The sequence below is a fragment of the Aulonocara stuartgranti genome (assembly GCF_965226115.1).
Source record: "Aulonocara stuartgranti genome assembly, chromosome: 7".
NCBI classification, from domain to species: domain Eukaryota; kingdom Metazoa; phylum Chordata; class Actinopteri; order Cichliformes; family Cichlidae; genus Aulonocara; species Aulonocara stuartgranti.
Window position 1 is genome coordinate 29,248,358 of NC_138945.1, and position 12,969 is coordinate 29,261,326.

Genomic DNA, 12,969 nt, shown 5'->3' on the forward strand with positions numbered 1-12,969 from the left:
ACAAGAAATCAAGTTAGATTAGTGGTAAAATAAATAAATAAATAAATAAATAATAATGATAATAATGATAATAATAAAAGATGATGATGATGATGACAATACATACAAATTCAGCTTTGTATTACAAAATGTCATATGATAAAAAAGTACTTTAGTACAATAAAGTGTTACTTTATTGTACTAAATAGTATTTTAGGGTGGTTATTTCAACAAATTCTTTGACTGACAGAACAAACCTATTCACAACCATATTTCTGAGAACTATTTAAAGTATCAGAAGCTTTGCTTACTACCACAGTATTTTAGTAAAATCCATTAAAATATTCTAAATATACCATAGCAGGAATAGCGTGATCTCAGTTACTTATGAACTGCCATTTGAAGTCACAAGCAAAGTAGAATTAAACTAAAATGTCATATTCATCTAATAAACTTCGCAGATAGCTAAATAAATTTCAATCAAATTAAATTAAATCAGATTTTTGAATTTTATTAATTTAATATTGATCCTGACTCTTATGTCACGGTACTGGGTCCGTGACCCAGTCTTGTGTTTCTTTAACTTATATCCCTTGATTGTTTGTTATTCATGGCTTTGGTTTTCTGTTTATATTATATCTGTAGTTCTAGCTCCTAGTTTCAGTCACTTCATGTCTTCCCTGTGTTCCATGTTGCATATCCAGTCAGTCATGTCTCAGTGTCAAGTCTGTTTCTGAGTCTTCATCTTTGCAAATGTCTCGTGCTTCCTGTTTTACTTTGATAGTCCTTGTCTTATGTCAGCGTATTCTGCTTTGCTTCCTTTGTCTTGTTATGTCTATTTAAGCCCTGTGTTTACCTTTGCCCTTTGTCATGTCGTGCACCCTCACAGCTGTGTGTTTCCCTTGTCCTTGTGCGCCTGTTTAGTTTCTTAGCTTCTCAGTTCCAGGTTTGTTTTCTTGTGCTCCTGCTTAAGTTCCAGTTTTCCGGTGTTTCAGGCCTTAGTTCCCACGTTCCCGTGTTGTTTATTTGGTTTTTTTTTGTAAGGTAATGTTATTGTGGATTTCCCAGCAATAAAGCTGCCATTTTCAGTTAAACTCCCATGCCCAAACGAGTCCTGCATTTGGGCCCTCATCCTGCCTGCCACACAGCAACATTACAGCTATGACAGCTGGGATCAGTGTGCATTGACCCAAAATGAGCTATGCTTGTTACAATATTTAAATCAATTACTATCTTACTATAATACTGTCAAAATAACTAATTTGATTAATATTTCATATGTTTGTAACAATTGTTCTTTCATTTTATTGTATGATAGCATTGTGACCCCAGGAAGAATAGCTGCTGCACTGCTAAACTTAATGTGGACCTTGATAAGCTAAAAGGTCTATGCATAAAAACTACCTTCAGGATGTATAGAACATTTATTGCTGAAGATCTTTCCTCTGCCTTCAGCAGTGTTGCTCCTGGATATGTGAGCCCTTGTTGTCCCTGAACCATGTGTGTCAGCATGTACTGGCTGTGCCAGTTGTCGATGTGTCCCGGCACCAATGTCATTGAGACAAATTCGTTTACACATGTTGCAGTTTGCTAATAGGTCCACAGAGTCCCCCACAGACCCGATGTCTGTAGAGGATGCCATTCTTCAGGGTCAAGGCAGTCACGGAGAGCACGTCTTTTCCTGCCTCGATGCATCACACACGCTGATGGGGCAATGCCTCATATTGAGTCTTTAAAGGTATTTAAAGCTGAAGTCAGCAGCTTTGGATGTCTAGAGGAGGAAGTGAACGATCAGCTGAAGCAGAGCAGACTAAACCCAATTACCCCACTGAGGGAAAATGCTCTGAGACCCTTACTTAATTATTTCATCAGTGTCAGTTTTTCCTTCCCTTCTCTCCTTCTCTTATCTTGTCACAAAATCAGCCTCTTACATTCATAATACATTAGGCTTCATTCTGAAATGCCTTTGATCTGACAGCTTTTTAGCAGTTATAAACAAAGAAGAAACATTCATCCAAAAGAACAATCTAGTAACCAGGTGCGTCCCTAAGGTCCCAAAGACCTGACTCATGCTCACGATCTGCAGAGGCTATAAAAATACCAGTGCACAAGATGAAAGAGGAAAATGTTAATACTTCCTTCTCTGTGTAAAGTCACTGATATTATCAATCCCGTTAATCTGTGTTGATGTTTTTATTCCATTCTTTTCTATTTTAATCTACAAAAGTTAATTGTGTTTGTCTTAAAGTGCATTCCCGTTAATTTTTTTTCTCTGTTCAGGGCTCTCAGCAAAGCAAGCAGATATTATTTTCTAAAAATGTCAGTTGCTTGCAAACAGCATGGCTCCATGCAGTTCTAGCCATCTACCTCCAATATCCTGGATCATCTGTAGTGCTCTGACATTATGGTTTTAATCTGCAGAGTCACTCATCAGCCTCCTTCACTGCAGCCCTCCTCCCTCCTCTGTTGTCTCCACCTACACAGTAGCAGATTCACTGTCTCTCTTTTTATGTCTCCATCCTCCACCTCCATCATTTTTGAGACATTTTAGTGTTATGCCCTCTGTGGATTGTCTATTCAGTACCCATGCATGAGGAAATTACCTCAGTGCGTATTTTCTGTTGCGGCAAATGAAGAAACCAGAAAAGTTTAAAAAAAAAATAAGACAATGTAGTTGTTAATTAACTCACATTGAAGTTCTCTTTTGAAAGGAAGACTTGAGAATAGATTACAGTATGTGTACTCACAATAATGGAAATGAAAATGACGCCCACACATGACCACACTGAATTAAACGGTCAGAAATATTAGACATAAAAGGTAATGAGACTTAAAGGTTTCTTGGGGGTAAATGTCTTTAATGTTTTTGCTTTAATGTTTTTTGCTGTGATGAACTTTCAATGCCATTTTCTCCTATAAAATAATGTTATAGCTCTTTAGCTTTTTATAATTAGGTTATAGTACTTAGTATAGCTGATGCTCATGAACTAACTGGATATAACTGTGCAAATAGCATCTCAACAGCATCATGACGATGCATAATATATTCTTTATGAAATGTACACAGCATGGGGGATTGTATAATGTGTTTTCTGGTACATTTTTCTGGTCAACTCAAATGTGCACTGTGTATGAAGGCGTGACTTCACTCATACCCATCAGATTGTATCCATGTCCGCACCTGGCAGCAAAACAGGCAGATCAGGTTGGGACGAGATTGCCCTGAGGTGCTGAGGACTGTAGACACTGTTGGTTGTCTTAAAGTGGGTTTGTGGCTCTCATTTGTAAGCAAAAAAAAAGACTTGAGGGTGTGTTGACAGGTGCTAACAGGGTGCTAGAAGGCACTGTCAAATCCACAAACTGTACATAAAAGATGAACATAGCCACAGTGACTTCACAGATTGGTTTGAGAGGCTCTGTTTTGAAACTTCATAGTTAGCATTTTAGCTGCAGTCATGTTTTCTTTGCGAGTACAGTGGGGCAATAAGGCAATAAGAAATAAGTCCCAAGGTATCAGCTAATGCAAGTATGTTTGAATAACATGCAAACTTATTGCATGGGTTGTATGCACAAAAGCATGTACCCACAAATAAGTGCAAAGTAACATAGTAATAACATAAGCGCAATCTGATATCCCCGTGTCAGTGAATGGTCAACATTGCAACTGACCAGTTACGTTATTTGAGTATTCAGTTAGCATTAGCCAAGAAGTTACTGTACCTAATGTTATCAAAAACTATCACAAGCAAACAAAAATAGCTAACAGCAAATCCAACCTTACAAACCTTATTTGTTGTATTGCTTTAAAAACAAACAAACAAAAAAAATCACCATAAATTATGATGAACGACAACAACACAAGATAATTAGATATTCCGATGACATGCTATAACCCAGTAAGACAAACATTTTTAGTACAAATTAACATGGCCAGTCAAATTATTTGTCTGAAAAATCCCCTCAAAAAGTTGATTTGGGAAAATATATGCAGATTTGAGTTCACGCAGAACAGTCAACCACATCTTTACAAATCACAAGATTATGGGAGTTCCTGTCCTGTTTACAGATGGGGAACCAAAACTCTTAAAACTTCTAGAGACAAAATGTTTAAAATATGTCACACTTCCTGTGATATCGCATTACAAACACTTGATGTCAGATATAAAATTACATTTTCTGAAAATTTTGCAACTATAAGATTAGGGAAAAAAAATAGAAAACTGCAGATACCTGAAGATTTCTTACAAACAAATAAAAACAAAGTTTTTTATTTTTAGGAAATAATGGTTTAAAAATGTGTTCAAAAACTTTTTAATGCTTTAACTGTATTAAAAAACTGTTCAAATCTGTACTTTTTCCTTTGCTTTCATGCCAAAAATGAATAGAATTCAGCTTTTGTGTCATAAGGGGTTTGTCTCTGTGTAAAGAATACAGACAAAGGTGGAGGTTTTTCTCCTCTAAATAAGAGCTGCAGGGAGGATGGAGCTCTTTATGTAGTGTTGAAGGATTATTATTATAAGGTCTACATTATAAGTACATTATAGACCTACATTACATAGCTATGTATTGTTATATCTCAGTCTGCCGATAACCACATTAGGAAAGATTAAAGTGTCTGTGAAGCTTAAAGTAACACTCAGTATGACGTGTGCTGTCTGTGATGTTTGTGTGTATACAAGAATTTGTGGTCATGCTGCAAGTCTGCAGTATGAGTGCTTGTATGTACGACAAAGAGAGGACAGTGATATTTGTGTGTAAGTGTGAAAGTACTATAGTTCTACCTCCAGTTATTTTAAGCCATTTCTGTTTCTCCTGGACTCGTCAACAAATAGAGGGGGGCTGAGGTGCAGAGAGGAAAGTGGAGTCATGCTGCAGAGGTTGAGCTGCAGAATCATGATACAGCTGAATGAGGGAGGAGGGAGAAGGGGCGGGTGCAAGGAAGGGGTGGGGGGGGTGATAACCGAGGTGCTGAGGTTTAACAAAGTCGGATTTGGTGTCTTTGTGTGCGTGTGTGTGCGCTCGAGTGTGTGTGTGTGTGTGTTAGGAATGTTAACTATTGCTTTGAAACTCATTACGTAACTGTATCTGTTGCTGCAGCAGAGCAGAACACTGTTGCAGTGGAGAGGACCTGTCTACACTGTTGAGCTGTTGCATTCAACAAGCTCGCTTCTCTAAATGGCGACATTTGTCACAGCCTTGTTAAAAACTCATAAGACCATTTTTTTCTTCTGCCACCTCCCTAGATAATGATAGCTGAATTTGGCAGTTAAAACTAGTTTACCAGAGTTAGAGAAAGCTCAAGGTCAACACTGAGAGTCATAAATTAGCTTGTCCCCTGTGACACTAGAGAAAACAATGAGCATAAATGTGACATGAACTTGCAATCTTGTTGCCTTTGAAATGGCTACTTCAGCAAGGGACCAGGTCTTGTCTTCAAAGTGACTTTGGTGCATCAAGATGGAAATAAAGCTCCAATAAGACAGAGTCCGTTTGCTGCCAGTTCGTTATCAGTTTGTGACTGAATGGGATCAAGTTGACAATTAAATGCAATCTGTCTTTGGTAATACAGCCATTAACTGTGATAATTCTGGAAAAATCTCAGCAACCAAATGCAAAAAATAATGTAGTAGCTAATATCAACATTAGTAAAAATAAAATGATTGTGAATATGACACCACAATAAAAATCTAATTGATTATCTTATCTACTTGAATATAAATTTATCAGAACAAAGAATATTAGAAAAATCACAGGCACATCACAATCACAGTCAATGGCAAAAGTCAAAAAATTCATACATTAATATCATATTATCTAAAGTATATCCAATAAATATATAAATTATATTTATTATTACTACAAGGTATAACGTTAGTTAGATTATGTTAGCTTGCTAACAGTTTAGCCTACAGAACATGGTTTATTTCAAAATAGCGTGTATTTGAGGATGACATAAGAAGGCTGACACTTTGGATGTTGATAATATTAACTGAGACTTACTCAATTTAAATTTTGTTAATAGATCTTGAGCCCGGTCTTTTAGGCACTTCAGTAAATTGGACTGCCTTCCTTATGATGAGTTGTGACAGAGTTATTGCATCAGCTGAACTGGTCACCGTCTTCCATGTGTAGTTTTCTGTAATTTTGTCTTTCTTCTTCAGCAGATAGACTAGAACACTTACAGTTGTATGCTGTTACCCTCATTTCCACACAATTTGCAGCCTTGGTACATATGCTACATACCTAAAAAAAAAAATCAAATACCACTGAATTTTGAGAATTTAGTAATTGAAAAATATATTGGCTTGCAAAAGTATTCGGCCCGCTTGAACCTTTCCACATTTTGTCACATTACAGCCACAAACATGAATCAATTTTATTGGAATTCCACGTGAAAGACCAACACAAAGTGGTGTACACGTGAGAAGTGGAACGAAAATCATACATGATTCCAAACATTTTTTACAAATAAATAACTGCAAAGTGGGGTGTGCGTAATTATTCAGCCCCCTGAGTCAATACTTTGTAGAACCTCCTTTTGCTGCAATTACAGCTGCCAGTCTTTTAGGGTATGTCTCTACCAGCTTTGCACATATAGCGACTGAAATTCTTGCCCATTATTCTTTGCAAAACAGCTCCAGCTCAGTCAGATTAGATGGACAGTAGTTGTGAACAGCAGTTTTCAGATCTTGCCACAGATTCTCGATTGGATTTAGATCTGGACTTTGACTGGGCCAGATCGGATGGCCCATTTGACTGGGCCATCTGCACACTGATCCGAAACAGATCAAGACTTATACTAATCTGAAGCTAGGGCAAGTTTGCAAAACCTAAAGAGCTCAAGATTATTAACTAAATACTTCAAACTACCAAGACTACTCATAAAAACATATGACTTAGTCAGCTAAGCAAGCAACACCAGTAACACTAAAAAGATGTGTCGAAAAAGAATGTACGGTTACTGTGTAACCTTGGTTCTCTTAGTCTCTTATATTGAGACTATCTCTCCACACCGTTACATATTCCATATGTACGGGGTACGACCCCCCTTTGTCGTGGCGCGTGGATACTTCTTTAAGACACTCAGGCACGCCCTACAGCTCACGTATAAAACAGCTGTGCAGACATGACACCGGTGATAGTTTGATTGGAAAGCATCTCTGAGCGGCCTGACGGTTGAGAGATAGTCTCTCAGTAAGAGAACCAAGGTTACACAGTAACCGTACATTCTCTAGCATATCGAGGCTATCTCTCCACACCGTTATATATTCAATATGTACGGGTAACTCTGTAAGACACCCCACGAGGAGACAATGCAACTGAACCACCAAGAGTGAAGGTGCCAATGAACCATTGACCATTGAAGTACACATAAGTAGACCACCCCGGTCAGGGCTTCACCAGACGCGAAGGCCAAGCCGGGGGGGTGGAGGCAGCAGTCTGCAGATGCCAGACTGGCCCGAACCGGTCATGCAGGACCGCAAGTGATCGGCCGCTCAAGGTCAGCCCAGGAACCGCGAGACAGACCACCAAGGAGTGCAGCACACCGAGCTGCTAAGTAGTATCCCGCTGGTCGCATAGGCCTATGACATGCGGGCAATGCCAGACAGAGAGTCGGCACTACAGGCTGGAGAACTCTCACTCACCACAGCGAGGTCCAAATGGTGTGTAAGCTAGCGAAGCAGGCAGTATGCCAGGGGAGCACAGCCTACAGTAGCAGGTCAAGCTAGGGATGAGACCTGTCTATCCACAGAGCCGAAGCTGCCCCATGCTGTCGACAGACAGGGAGGGGGACTGGCAGCTTAACCTACTAAAGTGGAGGGCTGAGCAAGGCGACGACCCGAAGGTCCACCCCCAGCACCATCACTACGTGCTGTCCACAGACAGATGAGCCTCAAGAGTGAAATCGAATGAGACACTTGAGGTCAGTCATAAAGTCCCAGCTCACTGAGCGGGCCTGTGCTGGCCTTGTAAGCCCGTGACACACAGCCAATGCACGAGACAGGGAGCCAGCGTTGCAGACTGGAGAGCTCTCACTCACTGGCTGAAGAGCCAGACACAGCGAGGTCTGACAAGCGTGTAAACCCGCGGAATGCGTGAAGAGGAGGAGAAGAAGGGTAGCTCGCCGAGCCGCTGAGTGGGGACCCTATTGGCCGCGCAACCCCACTTAGCTGAAAGGCTAAGTGGGGACACAACCGGAAGGTGTGCCCCAACGCCAGTCGGCCACTAAGTGCTGTCACAGCAGGGGAGCCACAAGGGCGAACTTGCTACTTGTGCACAGTTGGCACTGCAGGCTGGAGAACACTCACTCACTGGCTGACGTATCCGGAACTGGCGAAGCTTGGGCAAGACGCCACACCTGCAGCTGCAGTAGCAACAGTAGCAGCAGCAGCTCAAGCTGCAGTCAGAGCCGAGAAGCCTCCCCGTTCAAGCAATGACAGGAACCCCGCTGGTCGTGTGAACCGCGCACGGCGGGCAACATGCCAGAAAGAAAACTGGCTACACTAGCCTGAAGAATTTGCACTCCGCGCAGCGAGGTCCAACTGGCGTATGAGCCAGCGAACGCGGGCAATACGCCAGGGGAGCGTAGCCACCAAGCCACTCGAGCACAGCAGCTGGCTATCGCCATGACAGAAACCCACGATATGCGGACAACGCTCAAGGTGGGAAGTCGGACCCACCGGCTGGCGAAGTAGAGTCATAACAGATCCCCGCCTGGTACTAGGCAGTGACACAGTACCAGGGAGAGAGCGCCTGCCGCACTCAGTGGATGACCGAGCTAGGACGCGGCCCAAGGCCTGTCTCAGGAGGTGAGAAGCTGACCACCATCCCGCGACAGGGCAGGGGCTGGTGGCTCAGGCCACTGAGGGCCCAAGTGGGGAGCGACCCAATGTTCGTCACCAGGGCATAGCAGCCACTTTGCGCCGTCCGTACGTAGGCCAGCAATAGTGGGCCCAACGAGACACTTGCAGACAGTCGGAAAGTGTCAGCACACTGAGCGGGCACCTGCTGGCCATGTGACCCGTAACACAGGGGCAATGCACTAGACAGAGAGCCAGCGCTGTGTGCTGGAGAACACTCACTCGCTGGCTGACGAATCATACACAGCGAACCGCGGGCAATACGCCAGGGGAACACAGTCCGCAGCAGTAGTACAACTGCGAAGACGAAGGGCCAAGGCAGGGATGCGACCCGAAGGGTCCATCCCCACAGCCGTGAAGCCGCCCAGCCATCCACAGATGGGGGGCGGGGGGGCACTGACAGTCTAGGCCACTGAAAGCCAAGTGGGGACTTAACCCGAAGGTCTGCCCCAGGGCCAAGCAGTCGCTATCGCTGTCTGCATACAGGGGGGCAGCAAAAGTGAACTCGAGAAGGAGACACTCGTGCACAGCGCTGCAGGCTGGAGAATCAGACACAGCGAGGTCCAGCTGGCGCATAAACCGGCGAATGCGGGCAGTACGCCAGGGGAACACAGCCAGTAGCTGCAGCAGCTGATATGCCAGAGAGAACCCTGCTAAAATAGGCTGGAGAATGCTTACTCGCCGCAGCGAGGTCCAACTGGCCTGTAAGCTGGTGAAATGCGGGCAACACGCCAGGAAAGGGATGTGAGCAGCCCTTTCCTGTGGCGACTGCTTATCGGGGCCTGGAGCCTGGGGCTCGCTCGGGCCACTTTGGAGGTGGGGTGCCCCCGGCCTCTCGGCCTGGGGCTCGGTCACTCAGGCACAGCTGGCTGCCGGCGGAGCTCACGGGCGCGTCACTGCAACTCCCCCTGGCTTCTGCTCCGCGGCTGCTGAGTGACCCCTCATCTGGGACTCTCCTCAGCTCTTACTGGGACAGTGGCGCGGCTGCCCCTCTGTTGGTCTTCCTTGGTCTCTTGTGTTCTGGGGGCCTCTGGATGTCTGGAGTTTTGATCTCCTCCATACCTGCTTCATGCCCTGGAGGACGGGGCAGTGGCCCCCCCACACCCTCTAGCAGATCATTACATGAAGGAACCTTTTAAAAAAACAAGTGCGTCCATGCTCACAGGTGTACACACGGGTGATCACACCCACAAACTACACCCTTTTTGGCTCCTACCTCAAAGCACACTGTGTTCTGTTGATCTTATGTGCTGCACAATAATGTTTAATATTTAGTATTTACTGTCATATTCCCATATATCATTGTGATGTTGTTTATTCTATTACTCTTGTTTTCTTCTGCTTGTTTTCTTTTTTCTTTCTCAACAGGTGATCCAGGTGATCGATATATGTATTTTTTTTCTCTGCTTATTCTGTTGGTTTTTGTTTTTTGCCCTTCTCCCCCGTCCCTCTTCTAAGCTGTTTTTCTTTCCCTCTTTCTTTCTCCCCTTCTTTCCCCCAGTCAAGTCTGTCCCGTATTCAGCAAGTGAAAATAAAATAAACAATAAAAGGTGAATCAAATGGACCATTACGGCAAGGCTGGGATGGTCAGTTTGGTAAAGTAAATCCGTTGGGCATCTTTCTTCGCCTTTAGACAATAATTCTGATGGCAAAAGAGCCAAACAGGACAGGCAAAAAAAAAAAAAAAAAAAAGGAAAGGGATGTGACTTGCCGGGGGTGTCAGCTCACTGAACGGGCCCTGCTGGCCACGTAAGCCACAACATGTGGGCAATCTGCCAGACAGAGAGCCAGTGCCACAGGCTGGAGAACTCTCAACTGCTGGCCCAGGCACCAGATGCAGCGAAGCCCAACTGGGGTTTAAACGGTCGAAGCGCGGGAAATATGCCAGGGGAACACAGCCTGCAGCAGTGCTGGCCACTAGGCCCAACTTAAAGGATGTCAGTTGGGCCTAGACAAACGCCAGACAGGCTAACAGACCGGAGAATGATCACTCGCCGGCCGTGGCACAGCAAAGTCCCAGCGGCGTGAAGCCTGCGAAGCGGGCAAGACGCCGAGGGAACACAGCCCGATACACACAGACGCTAGCTCGATCAGCGAGGGAACCGGGCCACGGGAGACCGGGGCCGAGGGAAAGCTAAGGGGAACCAAGCTAAGGGGAACCGGGGCTGAGGAAAACCAGCTAAGGGAGACCAAGCTAAGGGATACCAGAGCATACCAGGGGAATACCAGGGAATACCAGGGGAGAGGCAGTGCCCATCGAGGCTGCCGAAACAGGCTCCAACAGATGCAACACACACACACAGAACTCTCAAGGTAAACACACACACAACCCAAGTGGAGATCAAACGATCACCAGTGTCACGCCTGCACAGCTGTTTTATACGTGAGCTGTGGGGCGTAGCCGGGCGTGCCTGAGTGTCTTAAAGAAGTATCCACGCGCCACGACCAAGGGGGGTCGTACCCCGTACATATGGAATATGTAACGGTGTGGAGACATAGTCTCGATATACTACAGAACTGCCCATAAGGATGATAACCTAATACAATCTATTGTCAGGTGCAGAGTAGAGATGGTGGATAGATGGGAGACAGAGGAGGTGGAGGCTTCTTCCTTTTAATCGTGATGACTCATGGCTGTAAGAGTCATACATCAGCTTTATGCCTCAGCTTTGCTTTTACATCAAAATCATTGACTCTGCTGCTTTCTTCTTCTTCAGCAGTTCCTCTTTACAATGTGAACTAAGCATTGCATGTGTAATTTACATTTACTCTTAAATGTTTAAATGATTGTCAGATTGGCCTAACTTGTTTGCATAATCAAAGCAGATCTTCTACTTTACTGTAGGTGCAGAAATATTATATACAGTTTGGCAGAAAATGTAATATGCCTGTTATAGTACTACCTACTAGTCTGTGACACAAGCACTCTATTCACAGTAAGAGTAGTATCATGGCTGAGTAAGCCGTCTCTTTGGTTTGGATCATGGAACTCAGAGTCACGCAACCCTAACTGGTGAATGGCTTAACTCTGCATATTTCATGAGACTTAGGCTGCAGAAAACCAGTGCACATCAGCAAAATGTGAGTGTTTGTTGATGTGTAGCACATCTATGCCAAAAATAAATAAATTCTTCCCAGGTCAAATATCCCATATTTATTCTAGGAATGTTTTCAAATGTGTTTTCTTTCCAAAAAGGTCTTTGATTCACTTCTTGTCCAATTAGTTATTTGCCTAATGCAGTCTCACAAATCATTTTGGCTTTAAGCAATACATTTAGTAGCTAAAATTAATTTGATAACACTGATGTCTGCTGTAATATTTACAGTAAAAATTATGCAGACACAATAATTATAGTTACACTAATTCATCAAAAACAATGCTTATACGGAAAAACTCAGGGAATGGGCATCTTAAAAAGTATTATGTAGGCTCAGAGACAAAAGATTTAGACAAGCCATTAAGAGATACATCACAAGATTTTTAAGAGGATGCACTGCAAGAAAGAGCGCAACAAGAAGACTGACAAAGATTAGAGATCTTAGACCCCTCTTCCCCCAAATCCCGGGGCAGGCTGACTCACTCTGATGGCTCTGAAGTGCTAAAATGCTTTGTCTTAGCCATGAGAGACCCTTCATCAGCATATTTCATTCCCTCTGAACAAGAAGAGAGGAACGATAGGATGTGTTGTGTTGTGCGCGTTGTTGGATGTTTTGAATTTTGAATGTAGCAAGTTTTCCCTTGTGCCTGACAAGCAAGTCTCTTCTCTGCAGAGTACCCGAAACTCTTTCTTCTTTTTTTGCATCTTTGTTAACTCTGTTCCATCCTCAAATCCTCAAATTGGTGTTTTCTTTGAAATAACTCTTTAAATTCAAACAGAAGCTTCAACTAGAATAGGATGCTCAAAAATAATTTGTATTAATATATATAACCAAAAAGGTTGAAACATGAAACCAAAAGCCTTTTCCTTCATTATGTTTCTCTAGGAACAAACGTATGTGATTGTGTATGTTTTATGTACTCTGACAATATGTAGGCACAGGTGTAGGGATGGGTATCGAAAACCGGTTCTTGTTGAGAACCGGTTCCCACTGTTTCAATTCCTTGGAATCGTTTGCAAAAATGGCAAAC